The 22,064-nt window shown below is 36.5% G+C and overlaps 1 protein-coding gene across 1 annotated transcript in view; it reads right to left on the reverse strand.

The window, feature by feature from the left end:
- The window catches only part of ZFHX4 (zinc finger homeobox 4), a 151,743-nt gene that overhangs the window by 27,001 nt on the left and 102,678 nt on the right, over positions 1-22,064 (reverse strand).

Genomic DNA, 22,064 nt, shown 5'->3' on the forward strand with positions numbered 1-22,064 from the left:
TAATGCCAGATAACCAGACTTGCAACTCCCTACAGCACAGCATGCTGTTTTCATTGCAGCACACAAAAAAATAAAAATCATATTTCCCAGTTCAGGTAGGAATTATATAAATTAGGAGGTGAAGGTAAAATGGGATTCGAAGCACCAAGCCGCTCAATTTCATAAAATCTTTAATGACCATATAAATTAACCCTGGAAAGGCAAAAGGTCACAGACACACATTTGCATACACTCTACTATTCACTTTGATAAGCTGAGCTTTTATGCAGGGAACATGATACAATTAACCCTTCAGGAACCATACAAAATGCAGCTACCGACATTTTAAGTGTCAAGCATTAACTGAAAATTACACACTGCATAAAATTTTCATTGTAAATGCTATAGTGATTGAAAGGGGAAATAGTGGCCCTCTTCGCACCCCATGTTTTATTAATAACATTCTGACAGCCGGATGAAATATCCTCTGTCATATGTAGCAGCTGAGCACAAAAAAATTGCTGCTTAGTGCCTTACTTGCCAGCCATGCACTGAAACTGTATGCCTAGGCAAACAACACTCAGATCGATGTGGCAAACCTATCCGATTCTGAACTCTCTGTGAAACCTTTTGGATATCAGAACAGAAAAACACAGCTGCCATTTTGGAAACCAAACCAGACCAAAACAAACCAAACCAAAGCAAAACAAAGCCCAACCAAAAAAAAAAAAAACCACCCCACCACCAAAAATCTGAACCATGGATCAATGTGTTTTGCACTGACATGGAAGAGGTACAATAGGTTATGACTAAGCATGCGTGTCCGCTTTTTGGAACAATACAGGGAGAAAGATGGTCCTCTCTTTTAAAAATAATTGCACGTAAAAAAAAATCTCCATCAGAATGGAAACCCCTCTCGTGCTGTTTTAGCGCTCTCCCTGCTGTGGTCCCCCGCCCCTTCCCGTGATGATAGCTAATCAAACATGGTAGGCATCCCTGTCGCAGCTGGAAGCAGGGCTGTGTTTGTCAGGGTGGCGGGGGAGCGCGGTTCGGGATGCTGCGAGCCTGTGATCATGCCTGGCTCGGGCTGTGTTAATGCCGAGCGTGCACACATGAGGCTCGTATCCAGTGTCAGGCCCCGTGGCCTCACGGAGCCGATGGCAATCCCTTTTCGACTCATCCTTGGGAATGGACGCATTGCTTCTTTCACTAGATTTACTGGCCCAATCCCCTGGGCTGGAAAATGAAGTGTCAAAGTGCTACTGAGTGTCCTTATCTTGAGGGGACATAAAATTGTAAGGGCTATCGTGGCACACATTAATAAAACATTGTGTGTGTGTCAGGCAAAGAGAAAGAAAATTATGAAGGTACTAAAAGAAAAGCTACAGTATCATCTGGGTCTCATCAGACAATTTTTGCAGGGTGCTCTCCTGTTTTTCTGGTATGTGTTTTAAGTGTGAGAGAAATTCCCAGACATGTTCTCCTATACATCATCGTGGTGTCTGACCTCAGCCTGACCCTGGCAACAGTTTGAGAAATCTGAATGTGAACAAAGACTCTGTCAGCAGCAGGGAGAGATTGCGGGATAGACTTTCCCCATCAACTTAATCGCAAACAGCAGTTCTGAGGCCATAACTTTACAGGGCTCCACCAAGCCACAAACACATAACCTTTAGAGGTGAAACTGCCCCCTGCTCCCCACCCCCGTTCTGTGATTTTTCTCAGTCTTGTGGTGCTCCCTTTGATGTAGCAAGGCAATTAGCTCTAATGTTCAAGTACTGCAGACCTGTTTTATGGTTTGGAAGGTGAGAGCTGTTTATTACAGGTAGGCTCCTGGGGGCCATAAAGGCTTTGCAAATTTTTAATCATGCAAAAAACTAATCAAAATGTAACTTATACACACCATAAAAATTAATATCATTATTATGCACGGTATAAATTGCCTGCCTTGGCTTTCAATGGCACTCACTTCTAGAAAATACATTTGGCATTCATTTCAGAAATATGCATGGCATTCGCTTCAGAAATAAATTTCATAGATAGCAATGATAATACAACTTCTCCTATTTTCCTTAAAAATTACAGAAAAGCTGTCTAAGATTCATGCTGTTGCAACATTTATCAAAGGGATAAGTTGGAAATACAACAGCTCTAACTTAAAAACAGTTAGCAAGTTACCAAAAAACTACTTAAGACCATTCATTAGAAGAGATACTGAGGATATGTAACAAAGTGTGCTATCAAAGACTCTGCATACCTATGCCAAGATGCTACAGACATCTCTTTTCACTAACATTTTTGTTCTTACTTCATATGCTAACCAACAAGGATACTAACGGCTATAAAAATGTGATGGCCCCTGCTCAAAGACAAAAAATTATGAAACATTATGTATCAACAAAATACAGTATGACGGTGCTACAGATTCCAGAGCAAGTCCTAATGCTCTGTTTTAAATTTACAAGAGTCCTGCCTACATACATTTACAAATGTCAGCTTTGAAAATGAATAGAACACTGGATTCAAATGTACTTTAATGGCTTTAATAACACTTACTATAGCAATATGATATTTTATTCACACCTGGTTTTATTTTGTCCAAATGTTGAAAATTTCTTTTGATGTTGGATCTCTTGAATTTAGTCATTATCAAACTTTTTCCTCACAACTGACTTAGAATTAAACACAAAAATGAGGTTATCAGTCTGCACTAAAACTGTAAAACAAGGGAAAGTGGAGAAGTTAAGCTTCAGAGGTAATGTCAATCAGCTGATATTGTATTTTATATATTCTACGTCATATACTTTAATATGTTAATCTACACTTTCGGGTCCCAATTCTATACCAATTTTATGAAGAAATACCCTTATGACCTTCCCCAGCTCGATGAAGTCAAGATGTGTCATGATTCCAATTGGAAAATCCAGGCTTCAGCCAAAGTTGCATAGCAGATACCAGCAGCAAAATTAGATGAATATTCACATGCAGATTAGCAAAGTCTGATTTACTGAGATGCAAATAAAAGAACAAATGCATCAGCCATAGCCAAGGGAAGGTATAGAGAAACAAATAGGTTTTTTTGAAATAAAATACTGAATAGTTAAAACAAGACATGACCAAGTTGAAACAATCTTTTCTCCTTTAATGTAAATACATTGTGAGGCATATCAATTACCTTTCCCTATCTTTTATCAGAGAAGTTTCCCTACTGATGAGCAGCATTGGGAGTCTCTTCAAGTCTACTTAAGAAACATATTATTTTCAAGGGTTGATTTTGTTTGTGGGTTTTTTACATCAGTGATATATCAATCAACAGACTGGTCCTAGATTTGGCTGATGGTGGTGTTGGTATGCTGTTTTCCCTCTCCAAATTGCAAGTAATTTCCTAAATAAGGATAATCTACTAGTTGTGGGTGAGAAACTGTGGTTATGAGAGAGAAAGCAAGATTAAGCAAGTGTTTGTGGCTGAGGGCCAGATGGATGGGAAAAGAAAAAATCAATTAACTGAAGTAGTAAATAAATAAATATGAAATGAGAGAGAGATTGTAGAAAATACTTGGGGTTTGTTACTCAATATGTTCAAAAAATAGCTGAAACAAAGGTACCAATAAGTGTTCAGCACAGGTGTATCCCTGGTTCATCTGGTAGAGTAAATGGTTTATTGAGATTAACTGTCAGGATGAGAAGGTAACCACTAGCAAAGAATAATGGAAAGGTGGCTTGGAGGGATGGACAGACAAGAGATAATGTAGGGAAAGGAGGAACAACTAACAAAAGAAAATAGTTGATAAATTCTCCCTGAATTACTTCTGGATTGCCATTTATTCACCTAAATATACCAGAAAGTATTTGCTCTATCTTCTGGCAGGTCTTGCAGAACACGAGTGAGGAACAGGATACCTCATTCATTCAGGATCTTGACTCTAGTGGTCATATTTCATCTTCAGATAGGTTTTCTAATTTCTCCTTTAGGGACTCAAAGGGAATAATGGCACCAAACCGTTAATAACTGTTTCTAATCACTGTGTTATATTAAAAAATATAGCTGTTAGAAGGCCAAACCTCCTGCAAACAAGCCTATAATTAAGTAGCGATAGTCATATTGACCAGAAAGTGCTGACCAACAGTTAGTATCAAATTGTACCATTTTATTTTGTGGGGCACCATTTGAATTTTTATAGCAGTCTAATGCTTAATTTCTTCTGATTGAAACGTATCACTGTGTCAGAGGAGGCTGACTGCAAAGCTGGCTGAACAGCGTGCGCCATGATGGCTCCTTCCCAAGCAGTGTCACAACTCACACCCACTTTATCCATCCACTCCACCCAGTAGTCAATATTCCCCACTTGCCATGCTCAGCCTCACCCCTCTGGCTGCTGGAGACAGGCAGATCTCATCTACCCTACTTTTTGTTTCATACCTTCTGAAGGTAGAGAAGATCATCACCAGCTAATCTGTCCAACGTTTTATTATTTCTTAATTTTTTTATTATTTTTTTTTTTTTTTTGTAACAACAGTCTACTTCCAGCTGCTGGAGAAGGAAAAGGAATGTTCTCCCCAGAAGTTTAGAGGGGTGGAGTGTCCTTTCCAGTCCGTCTGCTGAGCAAGCTCTCCCTCTCTCTCATTGCTGGCTGGGATTGCATGCTTTCTAGTCTCCCTCCCATAGTCTCAGAGTAAAACAGGAAATGAAGCATGTTTTACTCTGATAATGGTTGTAAAATGTGAAAAAAAAATGCTAGTAAGCTTATGCTGAGCCATACTGATTTATCAGAAAATAGGAAAATCTGTGTTTTATATTTTTGCTGTTTTATTCCTATATTAATATTTTATCAAATATTTTGCAAGAGGCAAAGAAGTATATGCTGACAAAACCATTAACAGAGAATGTCAGCTATTCAGAATGAAACTCAGCAATGTTTTCCAGATGTGATTGGAGATGTACAGTTAATCATTTATTATGCAAAAAGGGATACTTTTCTTACTTGGCCATCCCTGGGAAGGCATTGAAGCATGAATCTATATTGAGAATAGTCTAACTTTTCCAACTGATCAGTACTTTTCTTTTGGCTGTCATTACGGTTCATAGAAAATGCTGTTTCCCCCCATCAGCATAAGTCATGAAGAGCACTAGCATTATCTGGCTTGAAAACTGGTATGTTTCCATCAAGGTTATTTCGAAAAGAAAATTAAACCTCGTTGTTAATTCTTATTCAACATGCTGGATACACCCTGCCTAATTTCAGGCACTGTTCTAAGATTTTTCTCTACAGAGGAAGAGACAGGTGGCTTCAGGGCACAACTCAGATGTTACGTAGGCTGAATTTTCTAATTCCACTCTGACTACAGAGGGATTTTAGAGTGAAGTTTAGTGTTTGGAGTGGAGACTTTTCACCTTGGCACTGCATCTAAATGCTGGAAGTTAGGTGGATGAACCTAAGCCTAAGAGCCCGATCCAAAAGTCAGAGAATCCTCATGACCTTCACCAATTTACTGGGTGCTCCTTTCTAGTATGTGGGGCAAAAAAGAATAATACTGGATCTTCACAGCATCATTTACCTTTTTTTAATACCTCTTGTTCTGCCTTGGTTTACTTTTCTGTGTGGCTGTTCAATCTGTGTGTTCAATGTCCCTTCATATGCAGACGCTTCTACCGTCCCTGATTTCTTGCATTTTTTCCTATCTCCTGCTTGAGCTGAGTTTCCAATACATCATGTAAATGGTGGGATTGGCTCTCCCATTCACAGTTTCCAGAATAATCCTTTAGAGTGTATTTACAAAGAAATCCACAATGTTAATTAACAACTCATATAAAATGTCATTTAAATGACATATTTTATTAGTGACTCAGTTTTTGGGTTTCTCTCTGAAATATGTTGTAAAATCCTTCTCATTTACCTTCCAGACTTTCTTTCTGAATTATTCACCTCTTTTTGGCTCACTAACAGAATGTCTCTGAAATTATCTGTAAAGAATTCTGTTAGTGCATATATTTCTCCTTTGTCTTTTGAGAATATTAGAGTAAAAGAATTTATTTTCTTTGCCATCTCCTGATCATTTTGGATTGACTCTTTATTCTCTGGTGGTCTAGCAGACCTAATGACTCTTCTGCAGGCTTTCTATTTCTGAGATACTTTAATAATTCCTGTTAAGCTTTTCTAGGTACCTTCACATATTTGCTCCTCTTAGCCAACCTCTGTGTTCAGTTTTATTAATATCACTTTGGCTTTATTTCTACTTTTAAGGATACTTTTTCTGACCCAAATAAATTCTTGTACTATGTCTTGTCATGTAGCTAACTACAGTCCTACAGTTTAAATATTCCACTTTCTCGATGTTAAGTGTCACATGCAGAAGTAGGTGATCTATTTACAATGAATAAAATTTTCCCTCAACATAAACATGGATTTGAACTTTTAAAAGATAACCTGTACAGAATTACCTGATTTGGGAATTTTTGTTTGTTTGTTTTCCACAATCACCTGACAAATATTCTATCGCATATATGGCAGTCCATGGATTTTTTACAGACTTGTTTGTTGCAAATTTCACCTAAATCTTAGGAGTTCAAAAGTTTCGCTTCTTTAATATATGCATACTTGAAGTGGTCTTTGTTTTTTTTGAAAGACAGCACAGGTGCTTTTGGCTTATCCCTCCAACCCAGATCACAATGTTTGAGTGATGTGTAAGTATCTTCACCAAGACTTCCACCACAAATTCCTCAAAAAATCTCCTGTAAAAACTGGGTTTCCTGGCTGAACTGGTAGTCTATTAACAAAATATAGTATACTGACACATGGTCAAACTCAGTTATTGGGACAGGAGAAAAGAACAGAAGTCTGCTTATCAAAACTAGCAAAAGTAGTAAAAAACAGCAGTACGTTCCTGCCTCCTTGCTGTCTCCCACCCCTTTCTGTTACTGTCTTCCTTTGCCTCCTCCAGTCCCAATCTAGAAAATGTGTATAACAAACTTTTGTGTCATTACTCAAGTATTATGCAGTTCTGTTCCTGACTCATATCATAGTATTTTTGTGTATTTGGGTTTCATAGACATAACATGACACATCTCTGTCCCCTTCATCCACAATAATCTACAGGATCCTTTCAATTTCGGTGCTGTGCTTCAATATTTAAAGCAAATCTTTTCTTGTTGAATCATTTAAGGTCAGGAATTACACTACACTTTTGATTGCCCTGAGACTTGAAACTCAAGTCCACTGCCAAGTTTCTTGGAGACACTTACATGGCATACTCTGAAGATGAGCAATATCAATTGGTTCTTAGCACAATAACGGGTGACTCATAAATACTGAAATAGAGTAGACTGCATACACAGATTTTCTGAATTCAAAAATGACGGTTATATCTAGGGGTTGTCCCAAGGGCCAAGTCAAGAATTTCAGGTCACTCAGTCTTGCTGTAAAGCTTCTTGTATCATGGCAACAGAATGGCATAGGTGGCTTTATTTGTATCCATTTTTCTTTTCACTAAACCAGTGTGACATACTAGATGTTTTCCTCCTTTTTTAATTTCTTCTTTCCCTCAGTTTTTTAATTCTGACTGTTCAGTACACTGCACTACTTTTACCTTTCCTACATGTTTATATAATTTGAATGCTCTTTCTCCCATACATAGTTTAAATAACACCACTTGACACAAATTAATTTTCATCGTCAGCAATACAATTATATTTCTGTGGAAGCAAAGGACATCCCTTGCTTATAGACTCCCTGCTCACAACTGCCTAATGAGCACAAATCTACAGTGCCAATTTAGCTAAAACCCTAAAATGCCTTGTGAGGTGGCTCTGTTGGTAGCTCTGAAAATATTCCAGAGAAAAATTCTGAGTAAAACCTGAACTTAAAATTTGTTCTTAATGACTTTAGACAAGTTGATAGGACCACCCATTTGTAAGCTTAATGTAGACTTTCCACCATCCATATGTCTTTTCATTTGTTTATAACTTCAGTAAAGTTTAAGTGCTTGGGCTGATATTGGCTGCACTGAATCTCTGTTGCAGGTTGGATATCAAATTTTTTTTGTTTTTATTGTTTGTTTTTGTTTTTGTTTTTTAATTTCAGCCAAAATGATTCAGCTCCTTCTAAAAATAGGATTAGGACAAATAGACTGCTGTATGTATATGTACGTTTTGGAAATCTTTACTATTCCAGTGATTTTAAACTGGAACCAAAAAATTTGGCAGACAAGATGATGTCAGGCATGTGCCACTTTGGATTAAATTGCCCAAATTCAGCCAAGCAATAAAGCTTGAAAAATTCTACTTACCCATGCTCAGAAAAGCTGCTTGTACTGAAGAGCTGAAATTCTCATAGGAATCTGCAATCACTGAACATACTCACACTTTCCACAGTGCTGACAGCTCACCAAAGTGCATATTCAGTCACATCCCACAGAGCCTCCAGAAACCTCTTCACCCACTTCCTATGTGTACTAAACAATGTGCATGCCATCCTCATAGAGAAACTGCAGCTTAAATAGGTCTCCTAAAATACAAATTTTCCTGGCAGCTCTGCTGTACAAGACTGCAACTACATTATCCTTACTATGATGAAACCAAACTTTCCCTTGTAATTATTCTTTTGTTGCTGTCTGTCACTGTGCGGTGCACTGGGAACTGATTGCTACAGGAGAGCAGGAGCATCATGTTCCCCCCGTGTTGGTAGGCTGTCAAGAGTAAAGAAGTATGGAAGGGAGATTTCAGGGGTTAGAGGAAGAACTGGAGAGAGGTAAGCAGAATGTGGTCTAGAAAAAGAACATGAAAGACCAGGAGATGGGAAAGGGAGGAGAAACTGAGGTGGCAATCAGGATCAAATGAAAAATAGGTAGAAGACAGGAGAGAGACTAGGACTAGAATCAGCAGTGTACCAAATTCCAGCACCAAACTGGACTTCAGGAGATAGAGCTGGCTGGGACCAAAAGTGCAAACCACAGCAATCTACTAAGCAATGAGGCAAAGACACTGAGACATGCTGAGAGGCTCGTGAAGGAATATTACAGCTGGCAGTCAGCAGGGATGGAAGCATGCATGGATGCATAGGAAAAGGGAGCTGGGAGCTGACTAGAAATACAGAAGGGGCATCTGAAGAATTAGGAGCAGAATTGGGTAGGAAAAATAGAGATCACTGGTGGGGTGGGAAAAGTGATATATAAAGAGTGGGAGGATAGATGTGCAGAGAAAATTGTAGGTGAATGAAGTGATTACTAGGAAAAGAGATTGGAAATTAATGTGAGTAAAACATGGTGCCCCCCTCTGCCCAAAATTAAATCCCTGATTTTTTTGGTCTTATAATTCTGGCTTACTGCACTACCCTTCACCAGTGCTTGTCCACAGAGAGGACAAAAACCTTCTGCTACTGTCAGTTGGTTCATTAGCTCTAGTAAACGGGGCTTGTGAGGTAAATATGAACACACTGATGTTTCATATGACTTTCAGTGCAGTACTAGATGGTAATTTTTTCTCTAGTTTAACTCTTCAAAAAATAACTATAGATGCATAAAAATCCCCCATGTATTTTGATCCATTAATAATATCACATAAGTAAAATACTTTAATATCTTAAAACATACATCAAGACATTTCCTTTGTGACACAATCTTTAATTTCCTGATCAAGCTCTAATTTATGGCAAAGCTTTTTGCCTTATTCACTGCGCAAAACTATTGATACTTATTTAGTGAAAATCTATTCAGGATTTTGTTTCCTTCTCACTATTTAACATGGGGCCACATGTTTTATTTACTACATCTCTTCAACCCATTCTGAAAGCCAAATTATTCATTTCATTATTGACTTTTTATTGCTGCACAAACATTAATGAATTTATCTTCATTATGTCCTAAGAGATGAGTAGGCAATTCTGCAATTTCAGAAAGGGGAGGTATGCAGAAATTGAGGTTAAAAAATCTACTAACTTGGAGAACCCAGTTTGATACAGATGGGACCCAATTTTTTCCAAGTACATAGCAATATATAGCACTTAATATGCTCAAAGCACAGCACTGATTGCTTTCATTTGCAGCTCTGTGTGTTCAGCACTTATTTAACACTATAGTACAGCCTCAAATCAAGCACTCAGAAAATGAAGGCCACACAGTCAGTGAACTCCTATGAAAAGTCTGGGTAAGGTGACCTGCTTAGGATAAAAATATAGGATCTCTCCAGCAGAGACAGATATGGAAGCAAGTTCTTCAGCTGTCTTAAACATACCCCATTATTTCTCTTTCTGGCATCCCCAGCCTCCTTCACTACACACGTTCTGAATCTCTCAGCAAACACAGTGAAGCTCTAAAGGCAGTTTCTGCCATCCCTGCACAGCACTGATTCATCCATAACCCCATGCAGCTCCATTCTGTAAAATCAGAAAGGCAAGGGGAAATGCTACGTGACCATGTAATTACAGACCATATCTCCATGCATGCACACATGGTGCTGAATTACGGTAGTACAGTGTATATTAGTCCTTGATTGTGAAAGTGGCTTTTCTGAGAGGCAGAAGCAGACCAGATCTACTGTATCAATGTATTAACCTTCCCTTTTTTTTTGTTCAGGCATATAAGATCAACAAGCAGTATAAATTTACAGGTGTTGTTATCTGAATATTATCTGGTAACATATAAAGTGATAAAATGCGTAAGAGTAGACTGTAAGCCAATGAACAAAGATTTTCCTGCACAAATCCAGCTGACGTTCACAGGGATGGTGTGAATAAAACCTCATATTATTCTGATTCACTTTACCATATTAGACCCAAGCTTGGCTAATATAGGAATAGGACTTATGAATAGGATTTAGGAATTTAGGAATAGTATTAGTTAGCAAATATTATAGTGAGTGTAGAGTGTCTTCTTTTTATTCTATTTACAGGAAGATATCTGTGCTAATATTGATGAAATTTAATGATTTTATTAGAGTTTACAAGCAATGCTTTCAGACATACACAAGTCAATTCATACACGCTGTAATTACAAAAAATACTATAGGTTCCCTTATGATGGAAAGAGATAAATAACGATGAGACACAATTACAGTTGGGTTGATATATTTGTGTAAATTATTGTTTTCTTTTTGAAACAAGATGTTTTGATCACCTCATCATAAATTAGCTCCACAGTTATCACTAAGCTGAAGCATGAAAAATAAATAAATGGACTTCGTAAAGTATGAGCATGGATTGGCTTTGCCTGAGTAAGGGTTTTCACAGAAGTTCAAATCTTCAGAGGTTTTACTACAGAAAAATGGGCTTAAGTGGACACAGTGTTTGATTTTCAGAAGTGCTCTGTGTTATATCAGCAACCATGGGCTGAAAACTGAGCAGCTTCAAGAATCTACATAGTCTCAGAGAAAGTAGCAAAACCTCATACAACAGGCACAGAAGATTTTTACCAATGCAAAATAGATGGTCAACACCTGGCCTTTAAGCAGATTTTATAGTCCTCATAAAACATATATCCTCCATGCACACTAACCTACAAATACACTGAGAAAGTTCCACTCATTTCCAATCATGTGTTCACAAAACCATGTGTGCTGGGCTTTGAGGTCTGGGGATTATAATAGCCACTCGTTTATAGTAGCATTTCACTTGAAAAGTGGAACATGATGTGAAGTAAGCAGAAAATAACTTCCAAAATCAGAAAAAAAACCCTATGAAGTTTCTTATTATAAGAGCAAGATTAATTTAGGCACCTTCATAAAAAAATAAAATAAATTCTGCTGCTTACTGTATAGTTAATCCATGCATCTTTAAAGACTTCTATTTTTAGTCTCATACAGCATCTGAACATACTATGTTAAGTTCTTTTTAAGATATGTTTTAAGATTTGTGATTTTTTTTAATAAATTCTGATAAAATTAACCAAGTGGTTTTTAGTCACAGTCTCAGCTACCTTCATGTTGCTGATTTGTTCAGTCAGTCAGACTTGCTGACCTGGAGACATTTCTGAGGAGCACACATGAAAGACAGGACAAGCATTTCAGATAACTGTGTGAGGATGCAAGATGAAGCAAATACTGTAGGCACCACACTTTTCTTTCTAAACACTCCTTTTTTGAGATATACCCCAAAGAAGCTTGGGCAGAGATCCTCTTTCTTTCTTATATACAGAACATATTTATTTGCTTGCCACTTATGAAACCTTTTAAAATGTATTTTATCGTTAAGAACCAGTGCTCTGGTTCAACTCACTGCAGAAACTAGATTCAAGATCTTGTTTGCCTGTTGTATTTGTAACAGCCTCTGTCCCACAAGCACAGACTGGGGAACTGAGAGGTATACCATGGGCTTTCTCCTCCAAATTTGTTGTAGAGATGAAATGGGGCATTATCGATTTCATATGAACACTATTTGGGCAGGAATTAGTCATCAGCCTGTAATTTTCACTCATCCAGATGCTCTGTGAAACCTTTTACATCTGGTTAGCCCAGCATACTTGACATACTCGATACCGGCATCAACAGAGATAAACATATTGGTTATGTTCTCAAATGATGAGGAAATGGGAAGAGACCCTTTGTCCAAGGTTTTTCTGAGTTAGTATCTATTTTGGACCACATGTGACAGTGAGGTAACATTCCTCACTCATTCCATCATGTGCAGTATACAGTTTGTCAGATTAACAAATTCCATGTTTTAGCTGATATCTAAGAGGGACCATAAGCATGTTTCTGTATCTTCAGAGGATGGCAGCCTGGCAGGATACCTAAGGTCAAATTGATTGCATGGCTTGTACCACTTCCAAGACCTATGCATACAAGTACAGTATGCTGCTTTTGGACACCACCTCACAAAGTCGATACAAAGTTGAACTTCATAAAAAAGCTAAAATATTCTGTTCATATATATATATACAGAGAAAGAAGAATCAATTGACAAGTTGACTTCAACAGAAACTGGGAACACAAAAAATCAAAAGTATGCAACTTTTTCTTTGCTCCTAACTAAGGAATTTAGATGCTTCATCATGAAAAAAAGAACTAATCTGAGCACTTGTATTGCATCAGTCATGGGATTAAGTAAAATTATTTTGCATCTCTGGGATAAGAAAATTCAGGTATCAGTGTAACAAAATAATTTTTACCTTTATTCAACAAAGACATTTTGCGTTAATTTTTAAAATAGAAAAAAATACTATTCCAGCAGCATTTTATGAGCTATGACAAGCCCATACGTGCTGTCTTTCCAAATAAAACAGAAACAGGACTGGTCTGAAAGTCCATTTGGGGGCCTGGAATGTATTTCAGCTCTTTATGAAAATTCAGCTAGTATACCTTTAAGAGAAACAAGCTGAAAATGGAATCTAATTCATCTAGGTCTTCTTCCTTGCAAGTTAGTTGTTGAAAATCATATAAGAAATTTCATTTGAGACTACTATAAACTCAGCATAACTAAGTTTGAACTAAACACCTAGTTTCTAATAAAAAAAAAAAAAATCAAAGTTGAAAAAAAAAAAAATTGCTAAATACTTTGAAGATAGCATGCAGATTCAGCAGCCTTCAATGAATTGCTTCCAGAAGCAGTTGCTGATCAAACTCTAATGAAGACTTATTTAATGTATTCCTTTATTCAAAATAGAAATGTTTTCACAGAAAACTGTTTTCGGTCCTACTTCTGTAGTCCATTCATGGCCAAAGAACGGCATTCTACTGGAAGCCAAGACCTGCTGCTTAGCCTCTAACCATCAAAGTCAAAGAGGGTGCTTCTGCAAGCTAAGTTAAAGATGTACATTAATACTGGCAACATGGAAGACATGTCTTGTTGCAGAAATGTATGAAGAGTGGTCAACTTTTGGACCTTTTATTGAAAATCGCATGATGAGTGCTATATTCACAATCTCAGTTTACAGAGTTATAGAAGAACATGAACTTTCACTTGATAACAAAGCAGAATAAAATATTGTCATAGTTATGGGGAAAACAGGAAAAGAAGAAGACATGATCCAAAAAACATCGCCACCATTTCTAAAGTCTTAAGCAAAAAGAAAACCTAAAACTCAAACCCAAAAGTGTTATAATCAACTTGCAATTACCCAGGGTAATACAGGGGTGGGGTTACTTAAACAAAGCAAAACCATATGTAAACTACACTAAAAGAACACATTCAGTACACTCACTTTTGAAGTAATTCACTTACTTTTACTTGTAAATAGCTACCTATGGAATGAAGGAATGGCATTAAATCGCAGTGAGCAGAGCAGGCCTGGTAAAGCAATATTTATTTTGTGTCATGTATTCTGCAGCAATGGGCTGCAGCCAGTGGTGTGGGAAGCAGATGGTCTCCGATTGAGCCACCACGCAGGTAATCTATTCACAAATAATTCAAATTTGATTGCTTTATAAATCTCAGGAATTTTAATGCAGTCTCATGACTGTTGAGTTATGGAGTTGAAGATATTACAAACTGTCAAAAAATACAAGCCACCCTCCAAAAACCTTCCCCCCAATTAAATTCCCTTGGCTGTAACTTAGAAAAACTGTAACCCTTGTAAAAACCTTTTTACTGAATGTCTCCACCTATGTTTTTCCCCTCCAGCTACAAGTAAATGAAAAAAGTAGTTGAGAAATGAAGAAGTTGTGAAATTTGATAATTGTATTAATGACAATAATAAAAAGAAACCCTTGAAAAATTGAGGACAAAAAATCTTTTATTGGAAAGATGTTTTCTTCCTCAGATGAATTATAGATCAACTCTGTGGAAAACTGTGTTTGATAATTATTCTAGGGCTCCTATGATTAAGAAAACAGTACACAGCCTGTTCTATTTTAAAGTGTCCCCACCCTTGCTTAAGTAGAAATGCCGTTACAATAATTTTATGGTACATAAAATGAAAACAGTTGGCCTACCAAGTAACAGTGAAGCAACTTACTCAGTTTTATGGATGTACAGTATCATTTAGAGCCCTGCTGTTTCATTAGAATTGTATTGAATCTTTTTTATCGTTTCTTCATCTAACCTAATTTGCCTAAACCCCTTATTTAATATTCCTCCTACTGTTTGTTTATTTCTCACTGAAAGAGCGTAATAGCAACAGAGATGATAATATAATATAAATAAAGGCTAGAACTGGTAGTATATCTTCTTAGAAGTGTGAACATTCCTCTATCTCTTTCGATTCCAGTGTTTCAAGACTTTTCTTTGTTAGGGGAGAATTTAATAAGACAAATAGTCAGTCATGAAGAATGAAGTAGAACTCTGCTAGTGACTGCTGAGCCCAAATGATGCATTGTACAAGGAAGAAGACAATACAGTAATTCTTTGTAATAGAGGACACCAAAATAACAAGAAGCACACAACACAAGTTCTAAACTATTATAATGAACTCTGGGAGTAAAGACCAGATCTTAGGTTTTGAAAAGGTTGTTTTTCATTGCTTCAGCAGCACACAGATGCCTAAAAGACGGTTTAAATGGCTGGGAGGAAAGCCTTAAAATGAAAAGGATGCCCAGTGGCACAGAGCCAATGTAGCTGGTTCATTCAAAGTGGACTTTAGCAATTCCTGTGTGTAGAATAAAATATTCCAAACAGTCTTAAGCCGACCTAAATTACACCAGTTTCAAAAATCTTGAGAATGTCTGAAATTTACCTCAGTTAACTCCGCCATTTTCAAATGCAGATTCACACTGCGACATCAGTGCAATTCTGGAGACAAGTACAATTGTTAACACTCATGGTAAAATAATATTAAAAAGTTAAAAGTTCTTAAAGAGCTGGAAAGAGAACAAAGCTTGGTTTACTATCTACATTTTGAAAACGAGAAAGCACATCAAACTTTCTTCCTGAATGGAGCTATGAAATCTATTACAGAGGAAGCAAAGTGAAGTTTATAAGAATCTTGCCCTCTGAGAATTTCAATGGGTAAAAGCTGTGGAAATTTCACTTTATTGACACCGTTCCGCCTACCACATGGGAGCACTTGTAATATTGATTAAATTGGATATGGACAGCAGAAAAATATGTAACTTTTATCAAAGCCTACAAGTGCAAGAGAACAAAACCAGAAATTCCATTTGCTATTGTAGGGTCTAGAAAAATATGATGGGATGTTACTTAAGCTCAACAGGAAAACAGTAATGCCTGTGTTTGTGTCAGATTTTGGAGAAATTGCTGCATCTAATTTTTAGTTTCCAAAAACACCAACTTAAACCCAGATCCAGCTCATCCTCATGGAAGCAATAGATACAGTTAGGAATTTGGCGCCTGTCTCCTGACCTGGGTCAGACATCATTAATTCTAACATTCTGCCCATATTTATGGTTTTATGCTTCAATATTTAGACCTCAAGAAGTTTCACATGTATTACCTCCCAAACTGAAAATGGTTGCGAGCAAAGTGGATTTCATTCCATTATAGCAAGCTGGCTTTAAACAGATTCTTTGGCACCTGTGAGCAATCTGGCTTTTTTTGCCCTTTGGGTACCATAGTCATATATCCTGCTGCAGGATTTGGGGAGCAACATTAATGTTACAAGGAAATGCCATCTTATAAACTACAAATTTAGGCACTAAATGCCTTGGTTGTTTGTAGTTAGCTGTTTGTATTAATAAAGCTTTGACCCGTTTTCTGGGGAAAAGTTTTCCCTTTGTCCTTTTTGATCAAAGGCTGAATATTTATTTGTTTGCCCATTTTTAAGTGGATTTTCCATCACTTCCAAAAGGGGATCTCATTAAATTTCACACTAGAAAAAAATACTGAATTAAGGATGCTCATAATATTCATGGTATCCATGAAATGATATACTGCTGTTTGATAGAACCATATTAATTCAGTTTAACACAAATTAACCAAGAGATCCTTCTTTCTAAAGGCCTTATTCAAAGACACTTTTAATTTTAACCTGCCCTAAGATTAATCAATGCAGTGATACTCTCTCCATCATAGTTTATCATTATGTAAGAAAGCTAATATTTTCCTAAAATACAGTATCAGTTCTTAGTCTATCAATAATCTTTAGATTATTTTCTATATCACAATTGCTATGCCACTTTTGCAAAAGTGCCTTCAAAAATCTTTAACAGTTGTAAATTATTAGTACCACCCACCATAGAATTTGCTCTCTCTCATGAAGTGCTTGACATTTGCACTGCTTTCTCAAGTCTGTTCCTTTAGACTAGTGAATTAGGAGGTGGACTTGTCTCTCCAATAATATTGTAAGTCTTGCAAATCACAAGACAAAAAGCACCTGAGAAGATAAGTTTACACATTCTAAACCACAAAAAATTCCATGTTCTCCACATTGCAACCAATAAAGTTTCTTTTCAGATATCATGTGTGCTGACAAGATTTTTGATAGAGGTAGGTTGGAAGCACCTCTACCTCTGAATTGTCATGACAGTATTTGAGCTCAATTTTTTTTTATTAAAAAATTCTAACAATATGGGGTTGTCAGCAAATATATCTAGAAGACTTAAGTGGTTCTGTGGAAATCAGTCTGTATGGAATGTAACCAAATAATGAAAAACAGCACAACACATATATCCCCCAATGGTGAATAATACGTCAGATAGAAAAACGCATTAGTTCAGCCAATATGTATCTATAATGCATTTATTTCACTCAAATCTTTATGAAAACTAAACATACAGCTTTGCTTATTGTTACTTAAAAAGCTCAATGAAATAAAGGAAGAGGGACCAACAGATGAACATTTTAGGTTTTGAAGCCACTAGGATAAAATTATTTGATTCACAGCTACACCTAATATAGCTGAGTAACATAAACACTAATATCCTGTTTCTTACCCTGGGTAGCAAATCTTGTACTGCTTAAATCTAGCTCGTCTTGAACTAATGCTACTTTATAAAAAGAAGAGAAAAGCTTATCAAATAGTCTTGAGAAATCTCTGAAAACAGTAAATACCAGTCCTTTATTACACACTTTGGAACAAAGTCAAAATTCTGCTAAGTTCCTAGTGCAGAGAACAACTAACTGGAAGTTTGGATGTTTCATAAGTGAGTTTCACCTAAGGTATCATACACTGAGATTCCAGGCCCATGTGTCATGTCCTGGAACATCTGCAACAGAACATAACATTCTTAATAAGTGAGATAAATAAAAGTGTGCATTTAATGAAATAATTCTGAAAATATATCTATTCATCCACACAGATGAAAAGCTGTTTATGATTTTGCTTGGTGGGAAAGGAAATTTATAAAGGAGCTTTTTCAGTTCAGTTGAAATACACCTGAAGTATTTCTATGAGGAGACAACACATGAGTTCAGTGTGTGAAAATATATATGCCACAAAGATTTTGATGAAAAGAAGGTGCACAATCATTCATATCTCCTTACATACATTAGTGATAAAGAAAAAGCATTCTATTTTATCATATTTAATAACACACTGAAAAAAGCCACGTGTACTTTAGCGTTATGCAATATATTTCTATGTTTTAGTGGAAGGGAAGGTAACTACTTAGAAAATGTAGGTTTGCATTTATATGCTAAATTAATGCTAATTATATTACCACTTATACCACATTCTCATCCCACTCTTGCAAATTGCTACAAACAATTAAGAGCAAAAATCCATTCAAGTTAACAAAATGACAAGTTTTCTGTTACTTCAGAGTATTTTTAGGTATGGCATGTTCTTAGCCTGAGTTGGTTTTCATCTGTTCCTGTAATTCACAAGTCCTCAAAATAACTCCGTAACTCTCTCTCTCTCTCTTTCTACCCACCACCCCCTCCCCTTTTTCTTTTTACACTGTTTAATCAGGATGAGGATCTGAACTGTGAGTTTATCCAAACCAATCTCCTTTTAGTGCTTGGTTTTTTGCTGTGCCAAACCACTTCTGGTGTTTCAAGCAAGGCAATGACAGCATACCTTCTTGTTATTATTTATGCATGGAAGGCCAAACCAAATGCTTGGGTGGGTCGTTGAAGACATGAAGTATGTAGTTTTTTCCATCCACAGGACCCCATTTACATTTAAATGAACTTGCTCCTTGTGAAAGATTGGCTCCAGCAGAGAATACCACATGACCACAGACATTGAAATTAAATCACAATCACAAGGATAGAAGCCACCAACATACTGCTAAAAACAACCTACAACACATATCTGCATTGCTTTATGTATGTCACTAATAAAGAGAAAATGTTCCATTTTACTTTATAAGACGCATCCCACTATATTTTCTTAATCTGTGTGTATAATAAGACACTACTGCTCAAAGCAAGAGTCAAACAAGTAACATACACAAAGCTACCTCTGCCATGAGCGGATTTCTCATGAGTGGTAGGAAAATTGTCATGTGCAGCTCCAGGCTTTAAATGGATGATTTCTCCTGGCTGATGCTGGAGTGGCACTGACTTGACAAATGTGGGAAAGTCCTCAGCTGTGAGATGGGGGCTTAGGTTGTGGGCTCTTGGTCAATTGAAAGGTTGCATTAAATGTAAATTATAGGACTGTTACTTAGATATATACCCTTCTCAACCAGGTGAAAGGCAAACAGCGCCCTGCACTAATTCACAGATGAACTGGTGATAGGCTTGCTGAATAAGGCAAGCAGGCAGGCAGCAGGCAATTATAATCCTCATCTTTGAAGGAAGGAAGGAAAGGTATTTTTATATAAAACCATATTAAATTTCCTTTTTTAAGTGCCTCTATGTATTTCTCTTTTCAATTTATATGTAAAAGTATTAGGCAAAAATCTACAGCAGAACTGGCAGTAAATATCACAGTAACAATTGCTCTTTTATTAAATATTTATTGAAATAAATTCCTGTGCTTTCTCATTTTTCTTCTTCTGCTTCCAGTATTTATTTACAGCTGATTATTAACATCTGCCAGTGTAACAGTTTCATCTGTACAGAAGCCGAAGGGTAAAAAAGTCACACACCCCCTCTAACATGACCTGTAGTTAGACAGAAAACAGTTTTCCCAGTCACCGCTTGGCTTCCTGTCTGTGACCTCTGAAAAGCATTGGAGGCCAGGGTTAATGGCCTTTCCAATCTCTGTGATAAGAATTCATTTTGTTCTATTACCAGCAGTTATCTCAGGAGCCTGCTGCATCACTTCAGCAGGGTTCAATCAATGAGAGGACCTAATGAAGTAACCAGCTGTAGCTCTATTTCCCTGGTCAACTCTATCAGACAAATAAGATCTATCAGTCACATCTTAAGGCCGATCCTAGAAACAGCATCCTCACATGCTGAACCATATGCATATGAACCAATGATACCTGGCTGTTTCTTTTTAATCTTCCCTTTCAGTATGGCTTTTCTAACAGAAAAGGGGAAAAAATGGGTTTGAAATGTTGCATTAAGAGGACAATAATGCTGGCTTAAGAAACAGTAGATTTTCAGAACAGCAGGAAGCATTTGTATTAATAGCAAAAATAGAGTAAATTATATTGCATGACAGTTTTTGTTTGTTTGGTTGGTTTTTTTTTACCCAAGCAACCTCTATTCTCATTAGCTAGGACTCTTAAAAAAAAAAAAAAAAAGGTATTTTGTTTATTATTTTTCTGCCTTAAATTACTGTGTGTCATAAACAGTTTTAATTATGGGACTTAATCTTTAGTTTGGCACTTAGAAAGGAAATATAATTATGGCAATGCTTTTCAGTCAAATGTCATTCAATATAATTGTCAGACAATTTTATTTTATATTTAAGTCAGATCACTGAAAATAAAAATGTTACTTTTGACAAAATTGTATACATATAATTTTGTGATTTGTTATAATTAACTTTGTTCTCATACTTCAAAAAGGGCTTAATTACTTAGAAGTACAAATTTCTTTAAAAGGCAATGGATTTGAAAATTGAAAAATAAGGAAAATAATAATAAAGGACAACTTTGGGACTTCAGAGCTGTGTGCATCAAAGTCTGAGTTTACAATTAATTAGAAGGTACAGGAGGAAAATGCAATTCATATTGCTTGTACCAAAGTGTCCACTCTGACTTCATCGCTAGGTGTGACAAACAGTTGTAACAGGCCACTATGGGCAAATTACTGAAAGTGCTGTGGGAAAGCATGTTAGTAGAGTGTTGTATTTGCTGAAATGTTGAAAGCCACATGTAGCTAAATTTATTTTATTAGGTTAATCTCAACAAATCTCATGAAATGAAATTTGTATCCTTTTAACTTAACTGTGTGCTTTGTCAAATTGAAATGAAATGAAGTCTGGTTATGTGCTGCTATGGAGAGAGATGATATCCAAGAAAATAAAGCTAAAAATTATAACTATTCAACATGCATACACACTGTGCATAGGAATTCCTATATAATTAAAAGCTAAGTATTATTTTGCATATAGTAACATATCTGATGGATTATGACACACAAATTCCAGGCAACATGTGCTTCAAATAATTGCTTATATCTCTTTTCCCTGTGTGCAAAACAAGGGCATTCTTCTTTTGCAGTCTGCCTGCATTAATAAAACAATAGGAATATTACTTGTACAATCAAAGGAAATCCAAGAAATCTTCCTTTTTAATTTGAAACCACCTTAATGAAAACAAGGGGAAAAATGTGTTTTAATAGTGCAGTTTGGTATTTAAGGAAAGCACATTTCTGCCATAGTTACCTAGGAACATTTGAAAAGGACTGAAATATCTATGCTACATATGTAAACAGATAAGATTATGCCTAGCAGGCATTTTGGAAACATCTGTCAATTTTTTATGGAACGCACTGATTGTGGGCTATTGATTGCATTTAAACAAAGTTGTTTCAAAAAAAAATCAGCTAACAATTCGTGTAGAAAGGACTGATCAATATTTAAATGACTCTCTTCATTGATTTAAAATTAACTTTCAATTAAGAGATCCATAGGACTCTTAACTGCGACACTTATCCATTCAAGAGAAAATAAAGGTACATTTATCGATACACTTAAACAGCAGTGGCTGGTTTCCTATTGATTCAGTCATTTGCGCTGGGATTCGTTAGCGTCATCTGACTTTAACTCGCTTACTAGGTCTTCACAGTGTGTCATACTGCAAGATGCAGGAATGTTCAAAACGATACAGGGGAAGTGAACAGAATTAGAAGATGTATGCAGAGGTAAGTCATAATTATGCTTTTTATGTCTCCTGATGAAGGAAGAACCCATTTAAAAAC

The sequence above is a fragment of the Tyto alba genome, unplaced genomic scaffold (assembly GCF_018691265.1).
Source record: "Tyto alba isolate M040663 unplaced genomic scaffold, T.alba_DEE_v4.0 Super-Scaffold_9, whole genome shotgun sequence".
Lineage (NCBI taxonomy): Eukaryota > Metazoa > Chordata > Aves > Strigiformes > Tytonidae > Tyto > Tyto alba.